At 39.9% G+C, this 22,899-nt stretch overlaps 1 long non-coding RNA gene across 1 annotated transcript; it reads right to left on the reverse strand.

Moving 5' to 3' along the window:
- Positions 1 to 3,040: 3,040 nt before the first annotated feature.
- Positions 3,041 to 4,763, reverse strand: LOC122628442. Its single transcript, XR_006327047.1, has 3 exons — positions 4,566 to 4,763; positions 3,998 to 4,185; positions 3,041 to 3,901 (listed from the first exon to the last, which is right to left on the reverse strand). It is a non-coding gene; the product is annotated as an uncharacterized LOC122628442 (long non-coding RNA).
- Between the last annotated feature and the right edge of the window lie 18,136 nt (positions 4,764 to 22,899).

Consider the following 22,899-nt stretch of genomic DNA (forward strand, 5'->3'; position numbering starts at 1 on the left):
CGTTTCTTCCTCCCCTCCATTCCTTCCCTTTCTACTGACGTGCGTATATTCCCCTCTCTTCTCTCTTCTCTCCCCCTCTCTCTCTCTCATTCTCTCATCCTCCTTCATCGTCGAGCTGCTGCCCTCTGCCAGAGCTTCAAGGCGGACGCATTAATTTGCCGAGGCGTGCCTAATTCTATGTGACACGCTCTTTCGTTTGCCTTCGCTCATTCTCACTTCCCTTCTCCTCACCACATCGTTCTCTTTCTCTCTCCATTTCTCTCTCTTTCTCTTTATGAGTCAACGGTATTAAAGCGACAAGTTTACATGCTGAAGCTACCTAACCGCCGACGTGCGTATACATACGCGAGACTTTGTTATCGTGGAATCATCGCAGGCGTATCTCAAACGAAATTCCATTCCCACTCGTGATTGCGAATCTAATTTTATCATGCTTTCGCAGAAACGACGTTGATCCTTCCTTGGATATGCGTTGAGCTATTACGTTTCTGCATGCTCGTTGATTCGCCGGTTTTACGATTTACGTAAACTTACGTCAAGTTCGGATATCGCTTTTTCTGCAGTTTAACAGATGTATAACATTACTTTATAAAACATTTTTATTTCACGTTTCTTCGAAGGGTAGCATCGTTATTTTTTTCCATAAGTTCGTTTATACGAAATCTATATATATTTTCTACGCATAGATAGTACATACACGGTCGTTTATAGAAATTTCATCAAAAATTGTTCGCTGAAGATCACAGAAAATATACTTCAAAAGGATTGACGTTGGAGGATCTAAAAGTTGATATTTTGAACGAAGAGATTTCTTTTTTACCTCTCTGTTCTCGCGCTCATCCATTGTCCTCCAACCAACGAGTATAGCGGCCTTGAAACGTGGGTCATTGACCTAGACACGAGACAGAACTCGTCCCACAATGCGTTACGATAGGGACAAGACGGAATAATAGAGCGCGCAGACATTAGAATGTTAATTAACCTCATATTTCGCCACAATACGCTCTAATTTCGTTATGTTTACGAAATGCGTACGAGCGTTTACTTGTCAGTCAGTCAGTTACCCAGTCACTCAGTCACTCATGCAGTCAGTCAGTCAGTCAGTCAGTCAGTCAGTCAGTCAGTCAGACAGTCAGTCAGTCAGTCAGTCAGTCAGTCAGTCAGTTACTTAGTTGACAAGATAGGAGAGACAATCGTGCTTCGTGGTTAAAGGGAACACCAACGACTGAATAGAGATCGTAAGAGATATTATTTATGCGTCGGATGTACCTTCGAAACTCTTTCAGTTGGTAAAGTTCTAAAATAGAATGTTAATAAACTATATTCTATAGAATGAAGAATAACTCTCTGGAACGTTTTATTATCTAGACATCTATTTCCTTTGTCAAACCCTGTACATCATTTTCTATCTTTTAGAGTACGTTCTATACGAATTGTACTTTTTTCTTTATAATTGAAAACGAAATAGATTCACAATAATTTACGCAAGGTATAAGCAACTCTATAGAAGATCTGATCTCATCTCTAAAACGATAATAATAACAAATGGAATTATTTATTAGATCTTATATTATGCTTGAAATATTATATAACGCTGTTTAAAAAAGTCGTCCTGTTATCAATACCTGTAGGTATATAATAAAATCTCTCATAAGTTAAATATTATTTTGTTATTATTCACATACTGAGTTGTTAAGGCTGACACGGCCATGGATTGATATGGATCGCATAATTACGTGGCTCGATTGAGGCCGTTCATTCGGAGTTCTCCGAAGAAGTCCACCTTTCGCGCCAAGAATCTCGAGGCACGCAAACGTTCACAAATGATCTATCTCGCGTGTCTTGCCAAGAAACATAGAAAATACATATTAATGAGTTGTTGGGTAGTCATCGGAAGAAGAAGGAATAAATATAGTACTTAAAATTGCTCGGTAAAAAAATTATGGAATAAGAGAAAGGTCCTTCCTCGAACGAACTACAAATCCAATTCAAATTCCGTTCTAAACGCTATCAATAAAACAGTGCCGGCTACTCGTACATTGTTCTAAATCGCCCTCGAAGCAGCGAGTCCGCCGGCTATATCGGCTTTATGCCAGCGTGAAGCAGCCAACTATACGCCGCGCAAGGAAACACAAACTTTATACGTTACGGCGAAACTACCGCATCGGGGGGAACAAAAGACTTTCACAGAGACATTACGAAAGAGGAAAATATGTGGGCACACCGGTATGGAGGCTCGTAAAGTGGAAACGCGCAGGAGCTCGCCGACGGGCAACCTAAAGAGACTGAGAGAAAGAGAGAGAAGCCTACGCGAGAAAACGTTGCCGCGTAACCTTTTTCTCTGAATTTTGCTAAATTAAACGCGGGCGACGCGGCTTATCGCGCCTCAGCTATCGCGCTTAACCCTTAACGAGGATATTATGCGCGTACGCTGGAACTCGATTATGGCGTCGTCGATCAGATTATACCTTAAACCGAACCGTTCCTACGTATTATCCCTTGTAATTTGAATACCTTTGCGTCTGTTATTCGTTGCCGCTCGAACGATTCCATCTCTTGAATTCGAGTGAAATATTAATGAAAATATTATACTTGAGATGAAATTGGATTGCTATCGGGGGAGATGAATTTATGTGAAGTTGAATTAACGATTAGATGCGCTCATAAAAATGTTCTTTCGAAAAAGTCTTTTACGCGCTGTTTAGATATATTTTTTAATAAAGGAGATGCAACATCGTTGCCGATCGTGGAAACTTATTTTAAAAGATGAAAAGAGGTAAAAGTACTTACAGGATTCCGTAGGGAACTGCCAAGAAGCAAGCGCTAATCGTGCCGATAAACAAACGGATCCGCATCGAGCATAATTTCGCTTTATCGCATGCACCGTTACGTCCTCTTGGCGAATGAAAGAACGGAGATAAAGCCCAAGTTCTTTTGTACCGCATCCTATCACGAGAATAGGTAGGGAGGGTGGTGGTGGTGGTGATGGTGGTGGTGGTTGGGGAAGGCGAAAGAGAAAGATTACATTTATTCGAATCAGAGCGAGATACGATACAAAGGGTTATGTTCTTCATAAAATACCTAGCCCCGTCTCTCCTCGACCTCCTCACGAATATATCCGGCGACATCTTGATATTATCCGGGGAACTTGCCAACTCTTTTATACAGACATTTATTTCCTTGCGTATTTGTTATAGCCAAGTTGCAGTTTCGCAGATTGTGCTACTTAGCTTTTCGACTACCACCCCATTTACCCGTACTTTCTTTACTTTTTTCCTCGTGTATATTTTCTTTCTTTCCTGCTAGAAGCCTCTTTTCTATTCGATATCGTTTTTTCATTTTATTTCCTTGCATCTTCACTTCTCGTTCGAAGTTAATTTACAAAATGTACGGATCTTTTGAAAACTTCTGAAAAAGCTAGCAAACTATACGAAAGCTCGATGCTTTTTCACTTTAAACGTCATCCGATCGGACGCTTCGATGGAAAATTGATTTACGATACCTCCGCTGCAATCGCTAACGAGCGTAGAAATTAACCTTTAACTACGTATAGAGCATGATTGCAAAATCGATAACGTAGCACCGTAAAAGAAAATCGAGAAGGAAATCTGGTGCCGGAGGTATGCCCCGTATGGGAGTCATCGAGAATGTCAAATTCACAAAAGCGAGCCGCCTTGGTCTTTCATGAGCGACAACGAAGAGCGATGGTGAAATTAGCGAGGTTACTTCCCGACGCCATGTCACGACCATGACTGGGCAGTCCCGGGTCCGGTGACTGGCTATTGTGCTTCTATACAACCGTCATTAGTCATGACCTTTGTGCGAACGAATGCAAAGATTAGCCGATAGACGTTAGCGTAGGCGACCAGCTGAAGTCCCTCAACAACTGGACTGCCAGCACCTGGAGGAATTACATGGAAAGTAGAAAAAGAGAAAGCAAAGAAGTAGGCGTGTTGAAAGAAAAAAGGAAAGAAAGAACATTGTAGTGGGGAGAAACCTGGGAGTGTCTGATGTTGGCCTACTAATGAGATCCTCCATAGGATGTTCATCTTTCATCTTGGACACGTTGACACATTTCTGTCCCTCTTTGAAACGTAGGGAGCAAGACCCACAATTGGCCAAGCATCTGCGTGCCACACACTCATTCTCTTTCTTTTCCTCTTCTTCTCGTTTTTCTTCGCTTTTCTTAAAAAAAACACGAAAAAAGAAAAGAGAGGAACCTGTAACTCATCGATATTACATCGCTCTTTTTTAATCTTTTCATGTAGAAAAGAATCTTCGAAAGCGATTAACGCTTCGATTTCGATCGAATTTCACAGTGATATGTTTCGAATCGAATCGGTGTAAAAATATTTTTAATAATTCCTGTAAAAACATCCTAGAGATGTTATAAATAAAAAGAAAGAATTAGGAATATGTATTTGATATTATAGCAATTGTAGAGATCGATCAAAAGATTTTAAGAGAAACGTTTTCTGAGGAACGTTACTTTCATTATATTTTTCACAATATTTTCTTAAGTCTTATTCAGAGAAGTAACACAATCGGTTAAAGATTTTTCTTACTATGTGCGGCCCGTCGTCGTCAATAAATTAAAAGGCGATAACCAAACGGTAGGACGATGTCGTGCGTCTTTGTTCAAACACAACGATAACCACGACGACCACGACCACGACGATGACGACGATGTCGGTGCTCGATGGCAGTCGAAGAAATCGTTATACGCGGACTGTCCTTTCATGCGGTTTGAATTATTACGCACGGCCTCGACGATATATGAGAAACTGACGCAAGCTATAGTGTAACGCGAAACAGTAGCGTACCGCGCGCTATACACGATCGTAAATTATTCGCTGTCGAGCGAGCATTCAACGCCGGGAACGCTCGCACGCTACGTTACGTTCTTGGGCTCGCTCTCCAGGGGCACGGCTAAAAATGTCACGAGCATTAACGTGACTTCAAATTCGACCGGCCTTTTCTAATCCTAAGCGTGTTCTAAACTTCGATCATAAGATAATTGCTTTTTTTTATTTATATATCCTTTTAAAGTTCTCGATAAATTATCAAACGAAACAAGACGTTCCTATGCTTATCGTAATACTTAGAAATTCGATATGTCATTATATTTTCCTTTTCTCAATCTTATAATGATACATTATATAAAGGATAATTATATACGTTCGAAACTCGAACAGCAATTGAAAGATTTTATCACAATTACTAATATTATAAATTAGTCGATATCCGTTAATAATTTTTTTATTAAATTTCTAGGCGCAAATTGTAATATCGTAATTAATTATACACAAGGATTTTTTCAAATGTTTTAATAGATAAAAATGATTAATAAAGATATTTTTATTTTTAAGAAATTCTTATTTATAATTAAAGGTATACAAAAACGCGGACAAATTATACTTAATTATACGAAAATTTCTTGAAATGCTTTAATAAAGTTCTCTCTGATATTTTATAGCTGATCAAAATATTCTATTACTTTAATATTCTATTACTTATAATGACTATTGGCTTCTTTTCTAAGATCGAACGTAATGCAAAATTCGAGAAGCATTTGAAACGATCTCTTGTTTCTCGTCGTTCATCGCCAACTCGGTAGGAGTATCTTCATGGAAATACATACACTTGGGTATTGGCTTACGCGTATCTACTTGAGTCCAAACTGAAAAAAATACGCGTTCTTGCGAAAATGCACCTGTCGCTCTTCTGAAGACGAGTGAAACCGTCTAATGGCTTTGTTTGCTCGAAGACGAGCCAACCCCTCGACGACAAACTCCTTCTTTTTCATCTCCGTCGTATCAACTCCATCGTTCTTTTCCCCACTCTTCTCCTCTTTTACCTCCGTCTCTCCATCACTCCTTCAGACGATTTACTCGATGAAGAAACACTAATACAGTCTCGTAGCTCGATATTATCCCGCGATTCTTGTTGAGACCGACCATGAATAGCTCGGAATTTATTATGTCGCTCGACGACAATTTAGGTGTTCTGTAGAAGTTTAAAATCTTACGATCGTAAATTAGATTGTATAGCAATTAAGTTAATGTTCAGGGTTGATGGGCTATATGTCAGGTCTATAAACTCGAAACCGACTTGGAGGAACCAGCCATTCGAGTGTTCCTACATCTCCAAAATACATTGGCATAAATGTTATGATCCGATGAATTTAAATAAACTTTCTGATTTAATCAATGGATATTTTCTCGATTTAAAATATATTATCGATAATGAATATATTGCAAAATCGATGAACGTATCGTATTAGCAAATTAACGAATTAAATTTGAAATATGATATTTCAGCCAGAACGTTCATAAATTTACATTTGTAAAAATCACGTAATTAAAAGGCAACTATGCAAAAAGGATTTTTTCTATTTTTATTTATGCGATTTAAGAGTAACGGCAAAAGAATTTATCGTATCCATCGAAGGACGAACAAGTGGCAAGCGAGCGAAGGGACACATCAGAGAGGCCATCCTGGATTGGATGAAAGAGGTTCTTTAATCGGCAGCACGTACACGGATCGGTACACGCGTCAGTACGCGACGACGTAGTTAACGGCTTCCAGGAATGGTTTCTCGCTCAGTCTCGACACGCTCTCGGCGACCATATCAAGGCTCCATCTGCGGCTACCGTGCCACGCCGACAGACGTTTCGCCGATCGCCGATCTCTGCAGGATTATTATGCTTGTCCCCGCTGACTATGATCACCGCAGACACGTCGGTATGCCTGGCTCATTAGCCGTTCGGTGCCCGCCATCAAAGCGATGAATAATAGCCTTCCCTCTCCTCGCTTTCCTCTTTTCGTCTTTCTTCTCTTCCTCTTCTGATGATCGTAGGTTGTTCGGTATATGTTTTCCCGTATCGAGTCGTTTTTTACATGATCCGTAATCGTACGAGAGGATAGTCGTAAATCTGGACTACCTGGACCTAAAACGTTTTCGTTGAATTTCTTTCAAAGAGGGAAGGTTTAAATCCCATATAGAAATTGATCTTACGTATGTATTGAATGTGCCAATAAAACAGAAAAAAGGAAAGAAAAAAAAAGGAAACAGAGAAAAAAGGAAAGAAAAAGAAATAAATAAAAAGAAAAAAGAAGGTAAATGAACAACGTTTAATAAATCTTTTTTTCCTTTACTAGAAGCGAGAGAATCGTCAGATAGAAATCGCAAAATTATGCGTGATAGGTTGCGGCGAAGATCGCGAAGCAAGAGGTGAATTAATCAAAGTCACTCCTAAAGAGGAGAGGCGTAATCGCGTGAGAACGTTAAGCTTAAGATAGGTATGTCGAGTTTCATACACTCGGGATAAGGGCTCGCGTCCTGTTTCGGTGATGAGCATCGATCTTCGATCGTTGTACTACATCCGCTCGCTTCGAGAGCGAGGACGCGGCTTCAAAGACTTGAAATATGCGCTGTTCGAGTGAAAGAAAGAGAAAGAGAGAAAAAGAGAGAGGATGAGAGAGAGGGAGAGAGAGAGAGAGAGAGTGGGAGATACGTTTCTCATAATTTATAACGGTCGTTTTCGCAACAAGAGCACGTCGAAATGACCACCCGGTGGCAGGCTAAAGGATGTTCGGTCATAACATCTGACGAAGCGAAACATTAGCGGGAGGATATATCAACCGGCTCTCTTATAGACGGAGCGTGGGCAGTATCTTGGATATCACCCAGAAGAACGAGCACGAAATGATATGTGAAAGAAGTCGTTCCTCCGCTTCGTCACTTCCATTCTTCGCTTCGAACGCCCAAGGAGATCTTTTTGAGACGGTTTTATCGCTATGCATGAAAAATTCTTAGCATTTTAATTCACTGAAAATTTAAAAAGAATGATTTTTTTTATATATTTTCAAGTTAGTTCAATCATCGGATGTCTTATTAAAAAAATGCTTTCTTTTTTTATCCATGCTAAGTACATTAAGATGTTATCGCGTTGGAAACAAACCTTAAATCTTAAATCTTAGACTTTCTGAATTTTATTCTGTTTTTCTAAGAGCAATATTTGGTTCGACAACAAATTCTCTCAACGATGTATGGAATATTATGCTAAGGCGAACAAACACACGCGTGTTTATTTGCTTTACCAAGGGATAGATGTGTACGCGCGTAAACAAATTACGATGATTCACTGTCAGAAACTTGAGATTAATGACTCATGTAATCGAAATTTATGCATTAATATTTATGTATTGATAATATTCGAAAAATTGAACTCAACGTATATAAGATGGGATACTTAAAACAGGCCACCTGAATAATTCCGTTATTTTTGGTTTTATGGAAAAGAATATGATCATAAACATCCATCTTTTTTTTAACATTTTTTTCTAACTTCAAGCAAAAGAAAAAGATGGCTTGTTACAATTGCGTGAATCATCAAATATATTTCTTAAAATATCTTGCGAATTAATCGTTTTTCGACATTGTAGCCTAATACTTTTTTATTCAGAATAGCACGAGGAATCGATTCGTGTAAAAAATTGTAAGGTTTCATATAAAAAAAAACTGATAATTTTTGAAATTTCTTAAAAAAAAAATAATTTCAAAAATCCATCTATCGTGAGATGTATCTCTTGAAATAATGTAACTTATAAATCAAAAATAACGGAGTTATTCGGGTAATCTGTTTTAAGTGAGCCATCCTTTTGTGATAGAAAAACGAATTAATTATAGATACAATAACAGTTGGAATTTTGCAAAGAAAAGAAATTGAACGAGCAAAGAATCCTTCCGATTTTTAAGTAATACATAAATCCGTTTGATCCGCAAGCATGTAATGAAAATCAAGAGATATGTAAGTTTATCTTGATCACGCGCGGGCCCGGCAAGCGAAGAAATAAATGCATAAGCACGAAGGAAGCGGGGGCGATCTCCCTTTTTCGATCGTCACGATCTCTAAAATAACGGCTGTTACTTCGGATATATCGTATTGAAAGTACCGATTCGTGAGCACTAACCCGTTTTAAGGGTTCGCGAGAGGAGAATGATCTCGCGTTCGCATAAGCTATCTTCCTTCTCGTTCAATTTCCTGACTATTCTCTACAGCTGACAGTCAATCTACGTATTACGAAGGGTCCTTCTCGTCGTAGTCGTCGTATTCGAGGGTGAACGTCTTTCCATTCCGTAAACCGACCATCCAATACACATCCGATGAACGTATGCGAATTCGCACAAATACACATACATTTTTCTCCGTTTGTCCAAACGTATATACGTAGACATAAGTGAGAGTATATACGTACACACGATCAGGGAATAGCGTGGGATACGATCTCCGTAAAGGCGTCGCCGTTTAGATAATAACGCGCATTTTATCTCCCTCATAAAACCTAATTTATAACCGCATCCAAGTCTACGGGCGTGTACATATGTATGTCTGTCGGGAATAGAAAGGACTCCGACGAAGGTAGTGACGTAATCACGATTCGTGGAACCCTTTGGCTTTTTCGATTTACGCGCGAGTCCTCGCAATAAGTTTTTCGGAAAATTTCAAACTTATCATTACGTTTCCCGTCGATATGGCAAATGTCCGATATTCGAGGAACGTTTTTCGTATTGGTATCAGGATATCAATAAGCTCGCGTAATTATAAAAATCTTCAAGAGTATTTAAGTTGTCTTCTTCATTAGATATACTCGTCAGAAGAATTAACTCGAATAAATGATTTGATGAAACTTATGAATAAATACAATTTTTTAACGATATCTGTGTAGCGCAATTTATTTCGCCGTCTTCCATTCATCAACCGTATTTTCTTGCCAAAGAAAATCCGTTTATCGTCGGAATTTATATCTGGATTATAGATTGTGGATATATATTTGGATAAAAGAGGGTAAAATCAAAGCGTAAAGCGAAGAGAAATTCGTGTTACCGTTAGATACGTGTTGCAATCTTGGCATCAACGTTTAGCCGATACGAAATATGTGCGATGTTACTCGCGTATACGCGCTTCAGCTCAGGATAGTTATCGACGATAAACCGAATACCTGTCTGTAACGTATAATCGTAGACGTGTGGCGATAAGTAGACGATTTATTCTTATTACCGAGCCTTTAAGCGAACGTTTGCAACGTATAGATGTAATATATATGTACATAGATACGCCACATTGGAAAGCTCGATATAATTTAATTCCTTCATATTGGGATAACGTTTCTTTAATCGAACGCGTCCCAGTTTGCTGTAACTGCATTCTAAATTATTGCGATTCATGTAAACGATGATGGCAATGAGCCGTATCGCCTTCGGAACGTTCCAAATAAAATAAAATCGAGTGATCATTTGCGGAAGAGAGAGGAAGCCTGTTTTAATAAAGGATCACGGACGCAAAGTTGGCATTTATTAAGATACAAAATGTTTTCACTAACGAATCCGATACATTTTAACGCGATAATTAATAGTAAGCTTGCAACTAGAGAAGGGAAAACAATTCTCAGCTTAGTTTATTCGATGATCTTTCAAATCGTTTGAGTTCGTATTAAAATTTATTTAAACCGAATAACCCATATGATTCTTTTTATAATAGCGAACGTAATGATGATGAATTCAATGATGATATATCGAATACGAGGAAAGTAACATCAGAATACAAGTTTATGATTCGATATGCAGACGAGAATCGACAGTCGAGCATGCCGCGAAACGCGAGGAACGTATAAATGGTGCCTGAGTAAAAAAATAGTAGTCATAATGGTGGTAGTAGTAATAGAAGAAGTAAGAGGGAGAAAGGATGGTTAGGAGGTAAAGGAGATACGAGGCATTATGGCTCTTCCTGGCTCGTAACCTTTGGTCATAAAGCTACTGCACATTGAAATATTGTCCGCCGCAACGTCTCCACGCCTACGCCTGGCCTATCCGTCGATCTATCTCAATGCTATTACGCGTAATTTATTAGCGGCTTCGCGAACGATAAATCGATCCGAGCGACGTCCGACTGAAAACGGTGGTACCGCCATGGCGTAAAGTTCTCTCCTAATGGAATCGAGTGGCGTAAATAATAATACCGAAGAGCCGTACCAAGCCAGTAGGATTGCCTCTCGCACGAGACGCGACGAATTTATCGTCGTCGTGCGAGAAGAAAGAGGCGGAAGAGTGCGGAGGAGTCATCGAAGACTCTCGCGTTGGAATTATCGTTGAAACCTTTCTTGCTTTCCTCTTTGATGTTTCTTAGGTACCTATGTACGTTCTTTTCATGTCCAACTTAAACGAAAGTTATTTGATTTCGCTGTTAAAGTATGATCATTATAAGAAACCTTACGGTGAATATTAATATAGATTGGTTAATTATTGTTATTGCCTTATTAGCACATTGAAAAGATCAAGAATATCTTATATATAACGGTGTCTCGAGTAGAGAATTCTCAGGTATTAAAGGCGGTAACATTGGTGTTGCTTCCCAATGGTGGTCGTGGCCACGCTCAAGCGCGAGCCTGAGCGCGCGAGCGCACGCACGATATTATTATCTCGTGATTCATAGCGCGCATTCATAAATGTTCTCGGGGCCGTATAACGGCGCGGTGCACGGCGGCGTGTATCGATTAACGTCGCTTCCCCGACGGGATTTACAACCGGCGACTAAATTATTTAAAGTCTTCATTTGTAGGGAGACGGATGGACGGACACGAGCCGCGACCACGTAGCCGATGAAGCTCTCCGCGTTTCTCTCAAGCTTGTACATTCGCTACAACAAGTTCCGTCGGTTTTGTGATTAGCTCGAAGCCAGGACTAAATTCTACTTCCTTCGAAAATGGACGCTCTTGATTCTTTCCTTTCCTTTCCTTCTTCTCGACAAACTCGTTCGTCTTCGCCACAGGTATATAGCGAATGTACGAGATCGAAGCGATCGTAAAAGAGAGAGAAGATCTTGACTCGAAAGAGCGTACGTGGTTAGCCACCTTACTGAAACAAGATCATCCGGTTGAGGAATTTTATAAGAGAAAGAGAAAGAGATATAGAGAGCAACGGACGAAGAAAAGGATTCTTCATAAAGAAGAAGAAGAAGAGAAGGAAGTTCTTTCCAGACGAACGAAAACTACGACTCTTGGCTCCAATGGTTGTATTTATTAAGAGTGGCAGAAGCACGATTCAAGGGCTACCGTAAATATTTTTGAACGCGAGTGTGCGCTACAAAGATCCACGGATTGTGTTGGCGTGCCGGAGCTGCCGCCGTCCGCGACACGAATGTCCGAACTCTCTTTTGTCGACAAAGAGAGGGCAACAGTCAGAGAGAGAGAGAGAGAGAGAGAGAGAGAGAGAGAGAGAGAGAGAGAGGACGAGGAGAGAAAAAGAGAGAGGTTAGAAAGACAAGAACAAGGACGGAGATGAATAGATAAATGGATAGAGATAGAGACGAGCGAGGGAGGTTGAAAAAGGGAGAGAGAAAGGGAGAGAGAGAGAAAGAGAGAAAGAAAGATAGAGAAGGCGAACGTGTTCCAAGCGTCCATGGAAGGCACGTCGTGCACAACGCTGGCGAACTCGTGTGTGTTCCGTGTTTCGAATGCACGAAACAAGCGCTGCTTGTCCGCGGCCACCTGAGTTATGATCGCTTTCTGCCCACCCTGCGTGTTCGCTCGGTTGCCCACCTCCACGTTCGCTCGACTGCTCTCTTCTTCTTCTTCTTCTTCTTCTTCCTCTTCTTTCTCTTCTTCTTCCTCTTCTCTTTCTCCTCCTTCTCCTTCATCTTCTCTTCTTCCTCCGGCAGTCTTCTCCCTCCACACGAGCATCGGCCATCTTGACTTGAGAAAACCGGTTGGTTCTTTCACCGGAGTCGGTATATTCGCTTGCCGGTGGATACCGCTGCCGTTTCGAGTTGACTTCTTCGATAGCCGGCACGCACTACTCCTGTGAGCTCTTCTCGTGTCCGCCCTTGCATTTCCCAATCTACTTACTTCGATTAATAATCTTTTCTTATCGTTACGCCGAATTAAATATCGAATCGATCGTTGACGCGAGATCGTGAATGAGCTAAGTCTGATTTCATATAAATTTGTTACCTTATTAATGCAGAAGACAAATTTTTATGTGGGAGTTTCTACCTTCCGATATTTTCAAGTTATACAATGGAGGATAATATTTCGGTATGTTTAGAAAAATATCGCGTTATATCTTTTTACATTTACCGAACGTTGCTACTGTATCGCATGACTGATTCAAAAAACTCATGTTCGCTGACTCTGTTGCATGTATGTATGTAGCTTAGTGTTTACCAGTGTTCGGTTTAATACAAAGCAGAAATAGCGTTTCGAGTTTTGAGTTTATTTTTTCAGAATATATGTCAAACTTCGCATTCGTGTTATTTTTATTTCGATCGAGTATCGAAAAGACGACACCCTTTGTTGTTTTTTTTTATTTATTTATTTTTTTTTTCTAGAGAATGTAACGTGGTATAGGTTTTTGCACGAAATATTGAAATAATGCTTAAAGCTTTGATAAAAGCTAATATCGTAGTTATGAATATTCGTAAAATATGTTTAAAAAATATTCGTTTATGATAAGAGATTTCTTTTTTATTTATTTTTATTATAAATATTTAATGAATTTTCATTATATACCACAATTCGTTATTTCGTTTCCATTATCGAATTCTGAATATACTCGATTTTCTTCCAAATAAAAATTTTTAGATTAACATTTATTGTAGTATTAAATACTAATGAACCAATTATTTAAAGTTTAAATGAATTGAAACTGTTTTACTGAAGATAGAGAAGATAGAAAAAATATTCACTGTTAAAATTATAGATTTTTTACGTCAACTAATATTAAACATTTTACTGCTTCATTTCTGTTATATTGAAAAACTTCTCTTATTATGTATTCTTATTCGAAGAACTGAGATAAATGGAGCGTGCGAAAAGTGTCTGCAAGAAGAATTTTGATGGTGATCCTGATCTATTTCGAAGAAACTGTGATGTATTTTCAAACTCGTAAAAACGGCACTTGGCACGACTTGCTGAAAAGATGATAGCTTAGGCGCACATGCACGAAATTACGTTGCTCCAGTGCTTTATAGAATCCAAATAAACTATTCTTTGGAAAACTACTAAAGCGTTACAAATTATAACGTCTGAATTATGGATAATACATTTTAATTAATCCCGTGAAAACGTTCATAAACTATTACCATATAAGACTAAACCTGAAAAAGATAAGAAAAAAGAAATAATTAATATAATTAGCTTAAAAGGTTTTCTGTTTAGATGGTCTCATTTGTTGTAGATATTATCTGTATTTTTCTTGCAAAAATTTTTATTTGCTCAAAAAAGAGAAGAGAAATACTCTTAGGTGGTCATAAGTAATTGATGATACAAAAAATATTCAATATTAGGTGAAAGAAGATCTTTCGATGAAAATGATGCGACATGCGGAATAGAATATACGAAGTCGCAAAAGAAACTGGTACGAGTCTATAAATATTGCAAACATAATTTTTACTCACTTTTATAAGATTATAATAAAATACATCGACCAGTAGAGTTCTTTCCGTGAAGATACACGACTAAATTTACATACCTTGCTCCATAAAGCGGGTGAAAAACGCACGTCGTAAAAATACAGCGAACTTTAAGCACATATTTCGAAACTATGAAAAAAACATGCGAGTTATACGAGCGATGAAACGTGATCGCGACAAGTTTATTGAGACGCACGCGTAAGCTCCACACGATACCTGTACTATTTTATAGGCGTCATGCCAACGTGAAAATTCGCAAATCACTGTCAGTAAAAACGAAGAAACGATAGTTCATCGTTTACATTTAGATCATGCTACTCGTTAACGATGAGCTTCCTTTCGTAATGAATAAATATTTTTATTTTTAAGTGCTGTTCTACAAAATTCTTATCTTGTTTTCAAATATCATTTTAAGAAACGCCTAATGACCTTCCACTAGTTTGGACAATACATTACGTGATTAGATTGCCTGTAATGAAAACATTTTATTCCTTTGAATTCCTTTAATGTACGTGCAATAAAAATTCGAAGTGTAACGAGTAAGTAAAACTTATTGAATTAGTACCTTGAACAATACGTTTCACCATTAATAAAAACTGCGTTGAAAACCAACTGAGACTAGCGATTTCACTTGTCTAGTATTTAATAAAAAAATAATCTCGTCTTACCTTAACTCGAGACGGGAAGATCGTTGTTCGTTCTAATTAATATGAGAAAATTGATAAAATTATTCTGCTTTAACATACTTAAAGGTTACTTCAATTAAAAATTAAAATCTATTTATCGATGATGAGAATCATTGAAACGATAGCTGTTAATAGAAGAAAAGGGAGCAATTCTAAGGGAGCATTGTCTTATTGTTTCATCGAAGGCTCATACGCGATAGCTCTCTCGCCTCGATATACGCCTCCGTGCTGCGAGTTTCGATGCCGCGTAAGATTTATCTTTCATTAGTGCATCGTTTGCATTGAATAGACGCGTTATGGGATAACGGGACGCTCGTTAATTGTTTGTTCCCGTTCGTTGGCCGGTTTGCGAACGTCGGCAGCGTCGTCATCGGCACTGCTGCCAGCGCCGCCGCCATTGCCTCTACGTGACGCTTTGACAAGGTACAACGCAACGAACGTGCTAGGAGATATTAGCAGGCGGTTGGTACTATACTATGGTTACATCGTTCTCTCTCTATCTTTCTTTCTATCTTTCTCTTTCTCTTTCCTCTCTCTCTCTCTCTCTCTCTCTTTCTTTCTCTCTTTCTCTCTTACTGCGGTATGCGAAAAGGTGTAAGAGAACCAACCGCGGCCCACGGTAACCAGGCGTGGTCGCCGCAATTACCTCGATAGAGTTACAAGACTCGTTTTATGCTCTCGCACAAATTTATTAGCCCCATTCGCGTCAGTTTAATTACCAACACGGTCCACCGTGACTTCTTTCTTTCCTTTTATCCCACTACTACCCACTCCACTTTCCTACCGAGTCACCGATTCTCTTCTTTCCTTTCTTCTCTTCTCTTATACCTTTTACCATTCTTTTTCTCTTTTATTTCAACGTAGCAATATATATATCGTAGTATATCGTAGTAATAATAATATAAGGAAAATAAGAGAATCGATTAAAATGATAATATAGGACTACGATGCAAATTGTTTTAATATTTAAAAGTTATTTTTTATCTTTGTTAAATATTTTCCTAAGGTTTTAATCAAATTTATGAGTTTTCAATGGTTCCAACTATATTTAAAAATAATATATCCGTTCTATTGGGATTTTCACAACGTTCGATATCAATTGAACAAGATTTTGTTGAACGAAACTCGATAGAGGGAGATTACGCTTTCCCCCGAATCGAGTCGGCAATTACGTCGAACGCTTTAATGAACCCGAAGAAACTCGCTGTAGCGTGCTTTCGCCGTCCTCTCTGGCCCCTTTCGCCACCCTCTTCTCCGAGCTAATTGCTCGCAATTAAGCGTGCCAACCAGATATCGTGAAATTAATTACGACCGTGAGAGATCAGTGAAGAAAGCGGTACGTCAAGCGTAAATAAGTCTTTGAATGGTTACGTCACGAAGCTAAATTACGCGAATCGAGATTGCTACACCTTCTTTGGAACATCTCGAGAGACGATCACATTTTTTTTACCACTTGTTCTCTATCTGTAACAATTTTGTAGTTTTATGACATAAGTAGGTACATGATATCTAGCTCATTAGCCATTACGCGCTATTACAGTAGTTTCCCACTGTCATTTTTTTGGACGAAATGTCACTATAGTGGCTTCTGGGTGATGTTTTTTAACGAAAAGTTTCTTGCATACTTTATAATAACGCATCGATCGTGGCATTAATTTCGTTTACCTACACTTTGCGGCAAAGCAGTTTGTGCAGGCGATACAGCTCCACGTAACTAAAAGGCTAGTAACTACTTTATATTAAAGTTAGTATAAATCAATTACAAATTTATTATAAATTTATTATAAATCTATAATCAAATACAGCGATATCGTTTTTACTAAAATTGATCGATGACACAATTTTTATTTATTAGCTAAAATTATTCCTATGAGTTTCTATTTAGAAAGTTAAAGTTTTAATGAGACCAAATGAACCTTCTCCGAGTGTACTATTCTGAGTAGAGCATATAATGAAAATAAACTGTTTTTATCCATGAATAATCTTTTGCTTACACTTGACACGCGAAAATATAAACCAAGAAGCACTATAAATCGTTCATGTTGAAATAATCGATGAAAGAGCAGCGTTAAATAAAAAGCAGATAGTATTAAAGTTTGGAAGTATCCAATTTGAAGAAGAATCTCATCACAAAGAAGACGAGAAGTATTTTAAGCCTTTGACCTTCGCGATTGGAAACATCGAAAAGTCAAATGTTATCGATCGTAACTTTCACTGGCTGCTAAGAGATTCGTAAGGCGAGCTTCGTTCCGATCGTAATCGAATGATCAGAAGAAAGAAAGAGAGAGAGACAGACAGACAGACAGACAGACAGACAGAGAGAGAGAGAGAGAGAGAGAGAGAGAGAGAGACAGAGACAGAGACAGAGAAACAGAAAGAAGAAGAAGCTTCTTCGGTGCGCGATCATCGCGATCTCTTCTTACAAGCGTGTCGCCGTCGGACACGCCGTCGGACAGCCGGCGGACGAAGCAACAAAAAGAAGTAGAAGAAGAAGAAGAAGCAGAGGCCAGAGAGAAGGTCGACGGCTAACACGGCGCTCGACGTCGAAACGCGCAGGGCCCCTCCGCGAACCTGGAAGACAAATCGGCCCCGGTGGGTGCAAACGTCGTAATTATCGGAGGCAGTAATCTCACGGCGTGGAAGCGCACTGCAAGGAGGAAAAGGAGGAGAAAGAGGAAGAGAAGAAAGAGGAAGAGGAGAAGAATCAGGAGGAGGAGGAGGAGGAGGAGGAAAAGGAGGATGAGAATGAGAATGGGAAGAAGTAGGAGAAGGAGAAGAAGAGGCGCTCAGTGAAAAGCGCGTGACAGAGTGGCTCGACTCGTTCGGGCTCGGCGCCCTACGGGCTGGTACCCCTTTTGCCCGGAGTGTCGGCCATACATTACCGCTGTTAGAGCCCGCCGGCACTATATTATTCTCCGGCGCGGTGCTGCGTGCCGTGGCAGCCGGCGGAACGAGCAAGAGAGAGAGAAAGAGAGAGAGAAAGAGAGAGTAGATGCGTCGGTTCGCTCGGCCGCTGATAAACTACCCTCCGCGCTCAGTCCGCAGGTATAATAAAATGATATCTGGCCGGGCGTATCGCGATTCTAGCTGCGAGTGGCCACGCCAGCACAAAGTCGCCGCCTGCGCGCCTACGGCGGCTGCGATAAATAATGCCGGCTTGGCGTGCTCGCTAGGGCTCGAGCGAAGAGCGAGAGAGTAAGAGTAAGAGAAAGAGAAAGAGAGGGAAAGAGAGAGAGAGAGAGAGAGAGAGAGAGAGTAGAGAATAGGAAGAGAAAGAGGAGTAGTGGTAACTTGCACAGTGCACACTCTTACAACACCGCGACACCTTTTGTATCCGTAGATAGGTACTCTGTACGTCGCGCACAGCCCCCTGTCAACACCAGCGACTAACAGTGATCGTAAGCTCACTCGGAGTGACTAATTCCAAGCTATCATTTTCTACATCATTCGTCATAGACTATAAGTCTTATTTGAATTAAATCAAAATTTCATTGATTTATTTCCAGTTCATTGGTTATTACCAATGGATTCCGAATTAAAATATAGTTCTTTGAAAATTTTCAATGGCAACTATCATGACACTTTGAACACAAAGAATTGTTCCACTAAGCTATTCAAGGGTCTGAAAATTCTATTCCGTCCTAAGCACTTATTTCCGGATATGGTCAGCCTATAGTCCTATACAATTAGTCTTCTATTCGACCATTCTATTCCTGTTAGAATCGAAGAATCTTTGAGGAGAAAAGTGAACAATATATCCTAAATAACAAACGCTGATCGTAGGGAGCCGATATATCTGAAAAACGCTCATTAAAAAAGCTTCGTAGAACATCGACGAGCCCGTAGGAAGGACTTCGTTGAAAATCCATTAACGAACAAAGTCCGGTTGTTAGCGAATGCCTGTTCGTCGATGCTACACATCGAGTAAACAAATCACGGCTTATCCCGGATTACAAGTCCCCACGGGCTACTTACTTTGCTACGAACGTAGGGCATCTATATCTCAGCGAGCCTTGTGCTTTCGAATATTATACATTGCCTGTCACTTCCCGCTGTTGTGGCTTACGCCGCTCCCTTCCTTCTGACATTCTCCTTCCATTTCGGCTCTTTTAACCTGTCAGGTGAGAAACATCGGTGCACCCTTGATCCCGCAAAAGGGAAAGCCCTGACGAGCGCCACCCGCAAGGAACACCACAAAGGTTTGGAGAAAGAGGAAGAAGAAAGAAAGAGAGAGAGAGAGAGAAAGAGGAGTTCATTTTCGCGTCGTCGTTCCATCGTCAATCTGTAAACGTCGTTGTTGGAAAGATCTAGGTTGGACAAGACGATTACAGTTGATTTATTTTATAAAGTACCTCAGGTATACTTTGAAACAGATTTTAGAGATGTTTTGCTGTCTTAAAGGAAAGAGCGCAACGAAATGTTTGTATCTACACAACTTAGACGCAACCCAGAAACAAGATGATATACAATAGATCATAGATCATTATAACTAGCTCTCTCTCTCTCTTTCTCTCTCTCTCTCTCTTTGCGATCGTTAAAATCACTGACACTTATGCATGTATTCAGTTACTCGCAAGCAAACGAATGTTCATATTATACTTCTTCGTATAATCAGTATACATGACATTAAGTAGATCCCATCGAAGATTTATGCTTCCTAAATACCGTAACGTGTCATCGCAATGACGTCACGACGAAAATCGAATATGCTAGCGGGCTTAACACGTTCGTCCGTTTTGGATGATGGCCGAACGATTCGGAGTAAAGTGGCATTGCTAAACGAGGTTCGGCGATGCAATATGTATTATCTGTAAGAAGGTAATGTGGAGCCCCAGGGAAGTTGTGGCCGACTGAGTTTATTTCGAAAGACAACAATAGAATGCATCGGTAGGGCGTATTGTATGCAGGAAGGCGCGGTATGGCTCACAATACCTTCTGCATTATGTATCTCGTGCCGGTGGTTATCTCCGTGTGTTGTAATCCTAAACAAGCATCTATACACGCACCTCGTGCGGTGGCTATTGCCTCGCTCGAACGGCGTTGCTCCCCCGGCGAGCACAGGGTGCTGCCACCGCCACCATCGACCGATATCTACCTACGTAATTTTTCTTACGAGTATCGTTACTTCCTACGACTTCTAAGAAGCTATCGGTAGTCTACCGAAGGATTCCCCGATCGCGAATTTCGAATGTTCATCTTCGAAAAACGAGCACTCTCCAAGCTCTTTGTCTAACCGTCTTTGTTATCGTATTATCTCTTCGATGACAATGAATATCTATCTATTCATAGATATTTGTTAAACATATCCACCGTTTATTCTTACGTTCTATAAACTACGATAAACCCTTATTTATAACTATTATTTAAAGCTAGCTATGATAAACACTAGCCAATTAAAATTTTTCATAACAGCGTAAAATAATTTCTTAATGTAAGCCTCGAGGAAACGATATGGTATGGTATAGAAACGAGGAACGACTTGGTGGATTTTTATCGTAAACCAAGGTGCTATTTTGTGCTGATGTGGTTTCTTTGCTCTGAAATGGCCTCGCGGACGTTGCTTTTCATCGCCGAGACGTCCTTTCGTAAAGATACCAGCTGTTTTCATGACACGGTTCTTCGTCGTTGGTAAATCTCACTTTGTACCGTGAAGAGACACTTATCGTCGATTAAACGCAAGGACTCTACGGTCTCGACGGGAGGGAAAACGCTTTTAGGAGTGTCTCGGAGGAACGGAGACGGATAAATAAATTTGGATTCCAAAGAACGTCGTCCGCCAGTTGGTTTTCGTCGTTCGCGCGGTGCTTTTGATCTCTCAGTCGTCTAACGCGCACTTAAGCTCGTTTGCTCAACTTAATTTCGACCGGTTGGCAACGTGCACGTTCTCTCTACTCTCTCTCTCTCTCTCTCTCTCTCTTTCTCTCTCTCTCTCTCTCTCTCTCTCTCTCTCTCTCTCTCTTTGTCACTATGACACGACAAACGGCACTGTCGAGACTGCAGTTTTTCCTTGCTTTGAAAGATATCTCTCCCATTATGAAAACGTCAGGACAACGCTTTCTTTCTTGACTGTTTGTTCCTGCAAACGATTAGGCTTCGAGCCCCAAGGGATAAAGGCTCAAACGTTTCGAAGGATAAATAATCTCTTTGGTGCGAAATTTTCGAAAAGCGTATCGATATTATTTATCTTCGAAGAGTTTTAATACATTTAATAAATATACTTTTAAACATATCGTTATACATGAAACATTTATTATCTTTTAATCGATAATCGTCAACGAAATCGATTTAAAATACCGCACTTTAAATACAATGCTCGTAGTAGATTCGGTCTCCCGTGCGAATAGAACCGTGTATCGACATTAATTCGTGATTTCGAATTCGCATTAATCATCGTATCGATATTCATGTACGTATAGGGAATGAAGTTCAGGATTATAAACGTACACACGTATTCGAACATGCGTACTACGAGATTTGAACTTCATCGAGCGAAGCAGTAACGCACGTTAACTTCACAATGGCTCATAAATAAGTAGAGTTCTGTCAAAACCCATATAATTCATCCAGAAAACATAGTGCAGTCGTATCACGCGCCTGCGTCGTCCAACGGATGGACGAACCGTTGGGTTTAACGATGAGATGTACGAACGTAGAGAACTCGTGGAACTGGGAAATCGAGGAAAATTCATAGTCAGAGGTCGAAGCACGTCTCTTCTCTAGGAACCTTGTGTATCGTTCGTACCGATACTCACTCTGCTGAAGAAAGACGTGACGAAGATGCTCGGCTATGGATAGAACCGGATAGTTTGTCTAACCCGCTCTCGTTCCCTCGTGAAATTGAATCAAAGCTTGGTCGAAACTCCATCTTCCTTTCACCGACGATAGATTGAGATTCAATTCGAATATTTACTTTTCTGTTATTCGATATTTCTTTTAATTTTTACAGCTACATTTTCACGGAGAAAAAAATTTTCGACATTTGCATAAAACTTAATAAATATGGATGTAAAAAGCGAATTTGAATTTATAAAAATTCAAGTATCTGAATTTTTTATAATAAAAAAAAATTCGTATTTCCCGTAGAATTCGAAGATAAAAAGAAAAGAAAAGAGAGATTTTCTACAAGTATCTAAGAAAGAAAAAAAAAAAGAAAAACTACAAGATTATATAGAAAAACCGTTTCATAGCAATCTGCTTTTCGTCTGTAGGAAAGAAACAGCTCGCGGGATGAGAAGGAGAAGGCGATATACTCGAGATTAAACGAAGAACGCCTCGAGTGCCTTCGCCGAGACTTCCATAGAGAATCTAAGGAACGCGCGCATCCTTTTGTCGGAATGACGAGGACGAAGGATTCGGGCCGATCGACTTCCGTGTGTTGCAAAACGAGCGAGCGAATAAACGAGATGGAGAGAGAGAGAGAGAGAGAGAGAGAGAGAGAGAGAGAGAGAGAGAGAGAGAGAGAGAAAGAGAAAGAGAGATATAGAGAAAGAGAAAGAGAGAAAGAGATATAGAAGGGACTCGAGGGAGTCTCGAACGGAAAGGACGATGAAAACCGAGGGAAATTCATGAGCAGCGGATCGAAGAAGAGGAGCCGTCGTCTCGTGCGAGATATCCCAGGCATCGTAACTCGCATTTCTCCTCTCGGGCCTGTACTCTCTTTCTCTCTTTCTCTTTCTTCCTATCTCTCTCTGACTCTCATGGCAGTGCACGAGAGAGTTCGTAACGAGGTACGAAGGAAGGCA

The sequence above is a fragment of the Vespula pensylvanica genome, chromosome 4, assembly GCF_014466175.1.
Source record: "Vespula pensylvanica isolate Volc-1 chromosome 4, ASM1446617v1, whole genome shotgun sequence".
NCBI classification, from domain to species: domain Eukaryota; kingdom Metazoa; phylum Arthropoda; class Insecta; order Hymenoptera; family Vespidae; genus Vespula; species Vespula pensylvanica.